Below are 13,380 nucleotides of genomic sequence, written 5' to 3' on the forward strand. Positions count from 1 at the left end.
CATGAAAACACAAAAAATGTAACAGAGGAATTTAATGACTTGGGGGACTTTTGTCTTTCAAGCCCATACTTTCCAAGACATCTTTAATAGCACAATAATACTTGTTTTTGCATACCAAAAATATATTTACATATTTTGCCATTCCTGTTCTGAGTCCCGGCATGAAGTATGGTCAATGTGAGGTAATTCCTGAACTTTCTTCTGGCATGTTTGAAAACAGAGACATGACAACATGAAAGTAGAAAAGGGACACAGTAACACACTTAACATGTTTTTTGAAGTATTTATCTGGTGTTGGTAGAAACACCAAGAAAGTAGAATGTATATGCTTTCAACCATATACAAAATGTAATGTTAGATAAGCCCTTCCCGCCCAAAAACTAATTCAAACTCTTGATTACACACACACTCTGTATGTACAAAACATGAAGGACACCTGCTCCTTCCATGACAGACTGACCAGCTGAATCCAGGTGAAAACTAGGATCCCTTAATGATGTCACTTAAATCCACTTCCATCAGATAGATGAAGGGGAGGAGCCGGGTTAAAGAAGGATGTCTTGAGACGTGGATTGTGTAAGTGTGCCATTCATAGGGTGTTAAGTAGTTTGTGCCAGGCGCACTGGTTTGTGTCAAGAACTGTAATGCTGCTGGGCTTTTCGTGCTCAACAGTTTTCCTTGTGTATCAAGAATGATCCACCGCTCAAAGAACATCCAGCCAACTTCACACAACTGTGGGAAGCATTAGAGTCAACATGGACCAGCATCCCCTGTGGAAAGCTTTCGACACCTTATAGAGTCCATGCCCCAACGAACTGAGGCAGTTCTGAGGGCAGAAGGGAGCCCAAGTCAATATTAGGAAGGTGTTCCTAATGTTTTGTCCACTCCGTGTATATAAAGAGAAGGGATTGAAGGGAAACACCATTAGATATTTCTCAAGTAGTCCGCGTATGCAGCTTTCCGTTCATAATGGTGTGTTCTGAACAAAACTCTTCCACACAAATCCTTCAGCTCTCTCATTTCCCAAAGTTGCCGAAGTTCGCGAAGGCATCTTGTCTGGGTTGCACCATGGCAGGGTTGCCCATCCCTGACATAACCAGGGTGCCCGGCAGGCCCATAACCATGTTCACTCCCATAATTCCCTGATTGACAGGTACTCCTCCCATTCGCATGGCGCCCATCCCCATGGTACCCGTTGCCATGGTGGGAGGCATGCCTAGGCCCATGGCACTGGCGGGCATCATGGGGTTGGTGGAAAGTCTGATGGGTGTGGCCTGGATGTTCAGATTCAGGCCTCCAAACCTCTGAGTCAGGTTGATGGGCGGCTGGACTCCTGAAAGCAGGGGATCTGAAATGACAAATATGGTGATATTACTGTCAGTTAGACCTTCTTGCAAGGACACATAGAAATTGACATTACAAGTTGTTGTTTTTTTTACCTTTATTTAACTAGGCAAGTCAGTTAAGAACAAATTCTTATTTTCAATGACGGCCTCCCAGGGAATAGTGGGTTAACTACAGGTTCAGGGGCAGAACGACAGATTTGTACCTTGTCAGCTCAAGGGTTTGAACTTGCAACCTTCCGGTTACTAGTCCAACGCTCTAACCACTAGGCTACCCTGCCGCCCCAGTTGACGGTCAACACAGAGAAATACGTGATGACAGTGAGTTAATAACAGACCTTGCTGTAACATGTTGTTGAGGCTGGGCTTGCAGGTGGTCATCTGCATACCAGGAGACAGGAAGTCCAGGCTGATGTTGACACTGGGGTCTGACCATGTGGGGGGGAGGCAGGGCTTCTGGAGCTCCATGTGCTGGGGCAATAAGTCCCCTTGCATTGGTCCAAAGTTCTACAACAACCCAAAGAAGAGACAACACAAAAACACAGGCCAGGTTATCACAATCATCTATCTTACAAATCACACTACATGAAAATATGAAAGCCCGTAGATGCTACACTACCATGACCAAAAGTATGTGGACAACTGCTAGTCCAACATCTCATTCCAAAATCATGGGCATTAATATGGAGTTGGTCCCCCCCGTTGCTGCTATAACAGCCTCCACTCTTCTGGGAAGGCTTTCCACTAGACGATGGAACGTTGCTGCTATAACAGCCTCCAGTCTTCTGGGAAGGCTTTCCACTAGACGATGGAACATTGCTGCGGGGACTTGCTTCCATTCAGCCACAAGAGCATTAGTGAGGTCGGCACTGATGTTAAGAGATTAGGCCTGGCTCGCAGTTGGCATTCCAATTCATACCAAAGGTGTTTGATGGGGTTGAGGTCAGGGTACTGTACAGGCCAGTGAAGTTCTTCCACACTAATCTTGAAAAAAACATTTCTGTATGGACCTTGCTTTGTGCAAGGGGGCATTGTCATGCTGGAACAGGAACAGGAAATTGTCTCCCCCAAACTGTTGCCACAAAGTTGGAAGCACAGAATCGTATGCTGTCGTATGCTTTGGATTTTCCTTCACTGGAACTATGGGGACTAGCCGGAACTAGGAAAAACAGCCCCAGAACATTATTCCTCCTCCACCAAACTTTACAGTTGGAACTATGCATTGGGGTAGGTAGTATTCTTCTGGCATCCGCCAATCCCAGATTTGACCATCGGACTGCCAGAAGCGTGATTGATCACTCCAGAGAATGCGTTTCCACTGCTCCAGAGTCCAATGGCGGCGGGCTTTACACCACCAGTCGACACTTGGCATTGCGCATGTTGATCTTAGGCTTGTGTGCAGCTGCTCGGCCATAAAAACCCATTTCATGAAGCACCCGACGAACAGTTCTTGTGCTGACGTTGCTTCCAGAGGCAGTTTGGAACTCAGTAGTGTTACAACCGAGGACAGGTGGTCCTGTTCTATGACCTTGTGTGGCCTACCAATTCACGGCTGAGCCGTTGTTGCTCCTAGACATTTACACTTAACAATAACAGTACTTACTGGAGGTCGACCGATTATGATATTTCAACGCGGATACCGATACTGGTTATTGGAGGGCAAAAAAAGCAGATACCGATTATATCGGACGATTTAAAAAAAAATGTATTCGTAATAATGACAATTACAACAATACTGAAGGAACACTTATTTTAACTTAATATAATACATCAATAAAATCAATTTAGCCTCAAATAAATATTGAAACATGTTAAATTTGGTTTAAATAATGCAAAAACAAAGTGTTGGAGAAGAAAGTAAAAGTGCAATATGTGTCATGTAAGAAAGCTAACGTTTAAGTTCCTTGCTCAGAACATGAGTACATATGAAAGCTGGTGGTTCCTTTTAACATGAGACTTCAATATTCCCAGGTAAGAAGATTTAGGTTGTAGTTATTATAGGACTATTTCTCTCTATACCATTTGTATTTCATATACCTTTGACTATTGGATGTTCTTATAGGCACTTTAGTATTGCCAATGTAACAGTATAGCTTCCGTACCTCTCCTCGCTCCTACCTGGGCTTGAACCAGGAACACAACGACAATAGCCACTCTCGAAGCAGCGTTACCCATGCAGAGCAAGGGGAACAACTACTCCAAGTCTCAGAGCGAGTGACGTTTGAAACGCTATTTAGCGCGCACCCTGCTAACTAGCTAGCCATCACATCGTTACACCACTATCATCACTATCATCTCGAAAACAAGACGTTTATTCTTTCAGCGAAATATGGAACCGTTCCGTATTTTATCTAACGGTGGCATCCATCAGTCTAAATATTCTTGTTACATTACACAACCTTCAATGTTATGTCATAATTACGTAAAATTCTGGCAAATTAGTTCGCAATGAGCCAGGCGGCCCAAACTGTTGCATATACCCTGACCCTGCGTGCAATGAACGCAAGAGAAGTGACACAATTTCACCTGGTTAATATTGCCTGCTAACCTGGATTTCTTTTAGCTAAATATGCAGGTTTAAAAATATATACTTCTGTGTATTGATTTTAAGAAAGGCATTGGTGTTTATGATTAGGTACACGTTGGAGCAACGACAGTCCTTTTTCGCGAATGCGCACCGCATCGATTATATGCAACATAGGACACGCTAGATAAACTAGTAATATCATCAACCATGTGTAGTTATAACTAGTGATTATGATTGATTGATTTTTATAAGATAAGTTTAATGCTAGCTAGCAACTAACATTGGCTTCTTACTGCATTCACGTAACAGGCGGGCTCCTCGTGAGGCAGGTGGTTAGAGCGTTGGACTAGTTAACCGTAAGGTTGCAAGATTCCTGAGCTGACAAGGTACAAATCTGTCATTCTGCCCCTGAACAAGGCAGTTAACCCACTGTTCCTAGGCCGTCATTGAAAATAAGAATGTGTTCTTAACTGACTTGCCTAGTTAAATAAAGGTTAAATAAAAGGTGTAAAAAAAATATATATATATATTTTTTAAAATATCGGCAAAATCGGCATCCAAAATGACGAATTGCTATAAAAACTTGAAATCGTCCCTAATTAATCGTCCATTCCCATTAATCGGTCGACCTCTAGTACTTACAGTTGACCGGGATAGCTCTAGCCGGACAGACATTTGGCGAACTGAAAGGTGGCACCGTCACGTTGAAAATCACTGAGCTCTTCAGTAAGGCCATTCTACTGCTAATGTTAATATGTGGAGTTTGCATGGCTGTGTGCTCGGTTTTATACACCTGTCAGCAACGGGTGTGGCTGAAATAGCAGAATCCACTGTGGATCCACATACACTATATATATACAAAAGTACATCCTTTATATTCACAACGTAGACCTCTTCCATGATAATGAGGCACTTCCATCTATAACAATGGTTCATGTAGTGAGGAGGAGTCCTGTGAGCCACCTGTACCTGTGATCTGGAGATGGGCAGGTTGGTGTTGGCGACACCCACACTCTGGGTACCACACATGGAGAAGGTCATGCTTTGGGAGGCGGTGAGGGAGGTGTGATTGGAGCCAATCAGGTCAAATAAGTCAGCTGAGGGTGGGGTGGGGGCCGGCGGACTGGAGAACGCATTCCAATCCCCAAACTCACCTTTCCCACTGGACCCTGACCCTAAGGAGTGAAGAGTGAAGATTTCATTATCCACAGTATTCAGCATTTGCAAAACGTTGGAGAGAAATGAACAAGGCATGAGGCATGTCCTGTTCTTCTGTAAGAGGGACTTCTTTCACCCTGTCAGGCAACAGGTGAACAGTGGAGGTAACAGAGATCGCCCCAAGGGGAGTACCAGCACACACAGCCCAGTGGGATCACTCATCACTCAGGACCACAGGCTACTGCACGGGACCACAGGCTACTGCACGGGACCACAGGCTACTGCACGGGACCACAGGGTACTGCACAGGACCACAGGCTACTGCACGGGACCACAGGCTACTGCACGGGACCACAGGCTACTGCACGGGACCACAGGCTACTGCACGGGACCACAGGCTACTGCACGGGACCACAGGCTACTGCACGGGACCACAGGCTACTGCACGGGACCACAGGCTACTGCACGGGACCACAGGCTACTGCACGGGACCACAGGCTACTGCACGGGACCACAGGGTACTGCACGGGACCACAGGCTACTGCACGGGACCACAGGCTACTGCACGGGACCACAGGCTACTGCACGGGACCACAGGCTACTGCACGGGACCACAGGCTACTGCACGGGACCACAGGGTACTGCACGGGACCACAGGGTACTGCACGGGACCACAGAGTACTGCACGAGACCACAGGGTCTTGCACGGGACCACAGGCTACTGCACGCTACCACAGGCTACTGCACGGGACCACAGGCTACTGCACGGGACCACAGGCTAGGACCACAGGGTCTTGCACGGGACCACAGGCTACTGCACGGGACCACAGGCTACTGCACGGGACCACAGGCTACTGCACGGGACCACAGGCTACTGCACGGGACCACAGGCTACTGCACGGGACCACAGGGTACTGCACGCGACCACAGGCTACTGCAGAGCAGAGGGTGGAGGCTGGGGGACATGAGCTGTGTGAAACGAGAGCCGACGTGTGTCTCAGCATGTAGGGCTCCATCTGGTCTCATCCCAGACACATCAATATTACACCACCTTCACTTCCACAGGACATCATGTAGGCTGCAACCACAAACCCCTGGGCAGGAGATGTCACGGAGATGTCACGGAGAGGGACAGGAGGGGGACCGGAGGGGGACAGGAGAGGGGACTCCCCCTAAACACCTCTGTGGCATGGCTGTTCACCTCTTCAGTTTTCGCCTCACAAGCTGCTACCAGGTTTATGAAAAGGTTTTCTGCTGGAGTTATCGGGAAGTGGCCTGCCTCAGATTGAAGCTGTAATACAGACAGCAGAGTGTGTTCAGATGATGGAGAGGGATAGTGTTCAGACGATGGAGAGGGATAGTGTTCAGACGATGGAGAGGGATAGTGTTCGATGGAGAGGGAGTGTTCAGATGGAGAGGGATAGTGTTCAGACGATGGGAGGGATAGTGTTCAGACGATGGAGAGGGATAGTGTTCAGATGATGGAGAGGGATAGTGTTCAGACGATGGAGAGGGATAGTGTTCAGACGATGGAGAGGGATAGTGTTCAGATGATGGAGAGGGATAGTGTTCAGACGATGGAGAGGGATAGTGTTCAGACGATGGAGAGGGATAGTGTTCAGACGATGGAGAGGGATAGTGTTCAGATGATGGAGAGGGATAGTGTTCAGATGATGGAGAGGGATAGTGTTCAGACGATGGAGGGATAGTGTTCAGACGATGGAGAGGGATAGTGTTCAGACGATGGAGAGGGATAGTGTTCAGACAATGGAGGGATAGTGTTCAGATGATGGAGAGGGATAGTGTTCAGATGATGGAGAGGGATAGTGTTCAGACAATGGAGGGATAGTGTTCAGATGATGGAGAGGGATAGTGTTCAGATGATGGAGAGGGATAGTGTTCAGACAATGGAGGGATAGTGTTCAGATGATGGAGAGGGATAGTGTTCAGATGATGGAGAGGGATAGTGTTCAGACAATGGAGGGATAGTGTTCAGATGATGGAGAGGGATAGTGTTCAGATGATGGAGAGGGATAGTGTTCAGATGATGGAGAGGGATAGTGTTCAGACAATGGAGGGATAGTGTTCAGACTATGGAGGGATAGTGTTCAGACGATGGAGGGATAGTGTTCAGACAATGGAGAGGGATAGTGTTCAGATGATGGAGGGATAGTGTTCAGACGATGGAGGGATAGTGTTCAGATGATGGAGAGGGATAGTGTTCAGATGATGGAGAGGGATAGTGTTCAGACGATGGAGGGATAGTGTTCAGATGATGGAGAGGGATAGTGTTCAGACGATGGAGGGATAGTGTTCAGATGATGGAGAGGGATAGTGTTCAGATGATGGAGGGATAGTGTTCAGACTATGGAGGGATAGTGTTCAGATGATGGAGAGGGATAGTGTTCAGACTATGGAGAGGGGAAGCACTGAGACGTACCGGCTGATGAATGGAGACTGGCTGAGGCAGCTGGGGAGGAGAAGTCAGCAAAATCACAGATGAGGTCTGAACTTCCACCTGGATGGTGCGCACGCACGCACGCACACACGCACACACACACACACAGTGAGAACAGTATCAGTGGAGGAGATGAGGATGTCGCCTCCCCTCCCTCTCTCCCAGTATATAGCTGAGCGTGAGAGACAAGCCCGAGCTCTTTTGGATGGAGAAGGCAACGTCACGAGGGACCGCAGCAGCTCTCTGTGTGTGTGAACATGCAGCATTCACTCCCCAGCAAACACTGGCTCAGTCTCAGACAGCTGGCCATGCCATGCTCTTCCTCCCTCTCATCTACTCCCCTTCTGTACTCTTCTTCCCTCCCCTCCCGTTTTCTCCCTACGCTGCCTGGAACACTGGTCTGACATCTTAGGCTGCATCTCCTCTCCTCTCCTCTCCCTACGCTGCCTGGAACACTGGTCTGACATCTTAGGCTGCCTCTCCTCTCCTCTCCTCTCCCTACGCTGCCTGGAACACTGGTCTGACATCTTGGGCTGCCTGCTCCCTCCCCTCTTGTCTGTGGTGATTCTGGAGGAGCTACATCTCTATGGCTTTAAGCCACCTTACTTTAGAGTGCTATCACTTTATATATAGCGACCTCTTCTCAATGTGTCTAGCACTGTGGCTGACTGGCTCATTAGATGAGTGAGTGATAGGTCTCACCTGCTGGTGCAGTCTGACTGGACTCAGCGTCCACCATAAGAAGGTCTGCAAGGCCACTGCTTGAGGACTGGCTAGCAGACGTCTGAAGAGGGCACAGAGAATGAGATAAGGACACACACACACAAGCTGTTCACTTTTAATTTGAGTTGGAATAACAAATGGTGCTACACTTCCTAAAGCTGCCACAAGAGAGCAGCATTAGTCTAGAAACAGTTTGAATGAGGCAGCCCAGGAGCTCCTCCTGTTCTCTGGTCCTGCTGCCATCCATTTCTATCATGTCATTAGACAGTCAGAAGAGATGAAACACAGCTTTCTTCTGTCCCACGGGAGATAACCATCTTGTGTTTCAGTCTCTAGAAAAACTCAAAGATTAAAATAGATTCCGCAGACAACTCAACAGTGTCTCTATAGGCTTCAAAAGAAGGTTCTGTTGAGTCTCCACAGCCTATTGGCCTACATTGACATGCAGGACCACTAGGTCAGAGTGAGATACAGGGAGGTCAGGGGTCAGAGGAGATACAGGGAGGCCAGAATGAGATACAGGGAGGCCAGAATGACACAGGGAGGTCAGAGTTTGTCACAGGGAGGTCAGAGGTCAGAGTGAGACACACAGGGGAGAGTGAGACACAGAGTGAGACACAGGGAGGTCAGAGGTCAGAGTGAGACACAGGGAAGAGTGAGACACAGGGAGGTCAGAGTGAGACACCGGGAGGGTCAGAGTGAGACACCGGGAGGTCAGAGTGAGACACAGGGAGGTCAGAGTGAGACACAGGGAGGTCAGAGTGAGACACAGGGAGGTCAGAGTGAGACACAGGGAGGTCAGAGTGAGACACAGGGAGGTCAGAGTGAGACACAGGGAGGTCAGAGTGAGACACAGGGAGGTCAGAGTGAGACACAGGGAGGTCAGAGTGAGACACAGGGAGGTCAGAGGTACCTTTCTGTCGTCTGCGTCCAGCCTGCCCCTGTCCCCTGTGTAGTGAGCAGCGGCCCCTAGGTCCACGGTCTTGGAGCGGATGCTGCCACGTTTGCGTGTGGTGGTGGTCTCCGTTGCATGGCTGATCTGGATGCTCGTGGTCGTAACAGTCTCCTCCTCGTCTCTGAACTCCGACAGCTTACCTGACCCCGACACTGGCCGGCCGTTCTGCGATACCCTGTCCTCCTCGTTGTCACTGGGGGGAGAAAGGGAACAACAACACACACATGAAAGAAATGCACTATCATTAAATAGATTTATTGCCTTAAGCCAGCGTTTCCCAAACTCGGTCCCGGGGACCCCAGGGGGTCCACGTTTAGTTTTTTTGTGCGAGCACTACTCAGCTGATTCAGACAATCAAAGCCTGATGAGTTGATCATTTGAATCAGCTGTGTAGTTTTTGGGCAAAAACCAAAATGTGCACCCCCTGGGGTCTCAGGGACCGTGTTTGGGGGAAATGTTCAGCATTACATCTCCATTTTCGTTTTTGGCCTTTTGCACTTAAACACACTCAGGAATACCTGATTCTGTCGGGCGAGTCATCCTCTCATTCTTGCGGAACTTGTTGATAGTGTCGTCGATGGTGCTGCCGATCTTGTCGCTGATTTCTCCCAGCTTCTCACTGAAGGAGAAGGCTCCTTTGCTCTTGTCCCAGTCCTCATCCCACTTCCTTGGGCTCGGTGTCAAACATTCCCCCGCTGAGGGGAGGAGAGGGGCAGAGAGGGGGGAAACAGGTTTACAGGTTTATGCTAAAAAATCAAGTGTGGTTTGGTACCATTAACATGTTTTGTAGCTACGCTGGAGTGAGCCTCACTTCACTAACATAATGAGAGACGTTGTGGGAATGCACTGCTTCTATCTGGAATGCCAATTAAGATGTGCAACAGATAATTGGTTATTCTGCATTGAAAATGGATGGGCCCATTGACAACACAAGCACTGCACAGCTACAGTGTGTCTGCTGAAACAGAGCGAGAACATCTCTATGTGTGTTATTTTGATCCAGTGCGACAAAAATAATCCCCCCCCCGCCACATCATTAATTGACAAATGGGAACTCTGGTTTGACTAATGAAGTGGGAAATCACAGCAGCAAATCAAAGATATCAGGAATCAAAGGGAGAAGTCAATGGCGCATGAAAACAAAGCCTTTCAATCAGTTGTTTCTCCAACCGAATCCTAATGAAATGCCAAGGGACTCGCCCGACGATTAGATATCAGAATAGCAGATCAGAAAGCAGCGAATCAAAAACAGATATGGGGAAGATATGTTCTGTTACATAGTGAGGGTGTTGAGATTTTTCTCGTACAAACATGATCAGAATTCTCACTGATGAAGATGTGAGAAGACATGATTTGCCCTGGATTGAAAATCGCTCTAATCAAAAGATCAGTGATGAGGAGGAAGAGGCCTGTGGGGAATAGAGGAAGGCATAGAGGGAGCGATATTCTGAAGCCTTCTGAGACTGCAGACGGAGACCTGCAACAAGACTATTCTGGTGCATCTCGTGGAATTCTGGTCCATCTCGTGGAATTCTGGTCCATCTCGTGGTGTTAATTCAACAACTACCTCCCTCAAACTTGCCTTCAGTGATAGGATAGCCAACATCAGTACGCAGTCAAAAGCATTCTTAATTCACAGGGTATAAGGTAGTTAAACCTCCACTATGGTGGAATAGTGAAGACAAATTGGCTGAGGTGAACATGGGTATCGAACTGGGCTGGTTTCAAATCTGACAATAAGTTGTGCTCTAACCCTGCATGTTACACAATCCTCCCTACAAAAATATTCATCATCTGTCTGTAATTATGCAAAATACTGTCTGCATTTCATAAAGGTGAAAGGATCCACAACTGCAATGATATATTTAAAGGGTTATATATAGTTCCTGTTCTTTGTATTGTGTGCCAAAACTCTATGCAATAGAATAGCCCAACAGGGAGAAGTAAGTGGAGGCCCTTACTTGTGTTGCTGGCGGCTCAGGGGAGGAATCCCAGGGGACATCTGTTCCCCAGCTTCACTGACACACTTCAAGAGCTCTGCAGAACAACGCAGGACTCATTAGAATACGGTCACGTCCTTAAACACACACACACACGCTTGGAGATTTATTTTCAAGACAAACATCTGCAAAGGTGCTCCAACTCTCTGCAGTCTCCCTTCCTCTTTTGAAAGCCTCTCTTCTGACAACTTCAATCAGCACTCTCATGTTCAAGTCAGGCCCCAGTGTCCTCTTCCCAGTGCCCACAGCAAAGTCACTTCTCTACTCTGTTGTTTGAGAGATCAGAGACGTTATTCCAAGTAGTAGTGATAATGAAAACGAATAATAATAATCTGTCCAAATGATGTGTCTACTGTACTGCAGTGACCTTGTTTAAAGAATAGAGAACATAGCAGTGGCCACAGGAAGAGCATTCTAATGATTTATTCTCATGTAAAGATTGCCATCTCCTGCATAACATCATGGGAAATGAAGGCAGTAAGTGCAAGATGACAAAACCAGCAGCTGGCAGAGGTTTCGGTATGACTAGCTAGTGTAAAATAATAAACTACTCCTCGCTGCCGGTGTTTTCAGTGTGTTAGCACTGCCAACATGTTCAGGAAGAACTCTCCTCTGCTCTCTGCCTGAACAGATACAGGTGACTCTCTGCTCTCTGCCTGAACAGATACCAGGATACCCACCCTGTCAAGGCACACTGGGCATCCTGTAAACTGGTATCCCTGACACCTCAGCCAAAAGGTGCCAGGGCTTTTGAAGTGAAAAAAAACCCAATCAGAATTCCCCTAAAACACATGCTTTCATTATCCCAATCTTGTTACTAATAAATCAGTTTCATGCCTTGCTGTCCCACCTCCTTCACTCTCTGGTTCAACCACAGACTTCATTTGCATCCAATTTGGGACCAAAAATGTATCTTTGATGAAAATTACACTGTACAAGCAAAGTGACTGTTGATGTTGCCATTAGGTTTGTCAATGAGCATCCCTTTAAGCTCAAAACAGAAAATAATTTAAAATAAAAGTTCTGCACAATAATTTTTTTTTTTTTGTCGCATTCCCAGTGGGTCAGAAGTTTACATACACTCAATTAGTATTTGGTAGCATTGCCTTGAAATTGTTTAACCGGGGTCAAATGTTTCAGGTAGCCTTCCACAAGCTTCCCACAATAAGTTGGGTGAATTTTGGCCCATTCCTCCTGACAGAGCTGGTGTAACCGAGTCAGGTTTGTAGGCCTCCTGGCTCGCACACGCTTTTTAAGTTCTGCCCACAAATATTCTATAGGATTGAGGTCAGGGATTTGTGATGGCCACTCCAATACCTTGAACTTGTTGTCTTTAAGCCATTTGCCACAACTTTGGAAGTATTGGGGTCATTGTCCCTTTGGACCCATTTGCGACCAAGCTTTAACTTCCTGACTGATATCTTGAGATGTTGCTTCAATATATCCACATCATTTTCCTGCCTCATGATGCCATCTATTTTGTGAAGTGCACCAGTCCCTCCTGCAGCAAAGCACCCTCACAACATCAAACATCACATACACATGGTTAGCAGATGTTATTGGTCACATACACATGGTTAGCAGATGCTAATGCGAGTGTAGTGAAATGCTGCCACCCCCATACTTCACGGTTGGGATGGTGTTCTTCGGCTTGCAAGCCTCCCCCTTTTCCTCCAAACATAACGATGGTCATTATGGCCAAACAGTTATATTTTTGTTTTATCAGACCAGAGGACATTTCTCCAAAAAGTACGATCTTCGTCTCCATGTGCAGTTGCAAACTGTAGTCTGCTTTTTTTATGGCAGTTTTGGAGCAGTGGCTTCTTCATTGCTGAGCGGCCTTTAAGATTATGTCGATATAGGACTCGTTTTACTGTGGATATAGATACTTTTGTACCCGTTTCCTCCAGCATCTTCACAAGGTCCTTTGCTGTTGTTCTGGGATTGATTTGCACTTTTCGCACCAAAGTACATTCATCTCTAGGAGACAGAAGGCATCTCCTTCCTGAACAGTATGATGGCTGTGTGGTCCCATGGTGTTTATACTTGCGTACTATTGTTTGTACAGATGAACATGGTACCTTCAGGCATTTGGAAATTATTCCCAAGGTTGAACCAGACTTGTGGAGGTCTACAATTTTATTTCTGAGGTCTTGGATGATTTCTTTTGATTTTCCCATGATGTCAAGCAAAGAGGCACTGAGTTTGAAGGTAGT

The 13,380-nt window shown here is 46.9% G+C and overlaps 1 pseudogene; it reads right to left on the reverse strand.

Moving 5' to 3' along the window:
* Window positions 1–47: 47 nt before the first annotated feature.
* Window positions 48–12,048, reverse strand: LOC135549415 (clathrin interactor 1-like; annotated as a pseudogene).
* Window positions 12,049–13,380: the final 1,332 nt, after the last annotated feature.

Source organism: Oncorhynchus masou, chromosome 12, assembly GCF_036934945.1.
Source record: "Oncorhynchus masou masou isolate Uvic2021 chromosome 12, UVic_Omas_1.1, whole genome shotgun sequence".
Classification (NCBI taxonomy): domain Eukaryota; kingdom Metazoa; phylum Chordata; class Actinopteri; order Salmoniformes; family Salmonidae; genus Oncorhynchus; species Oncorhynchus masou.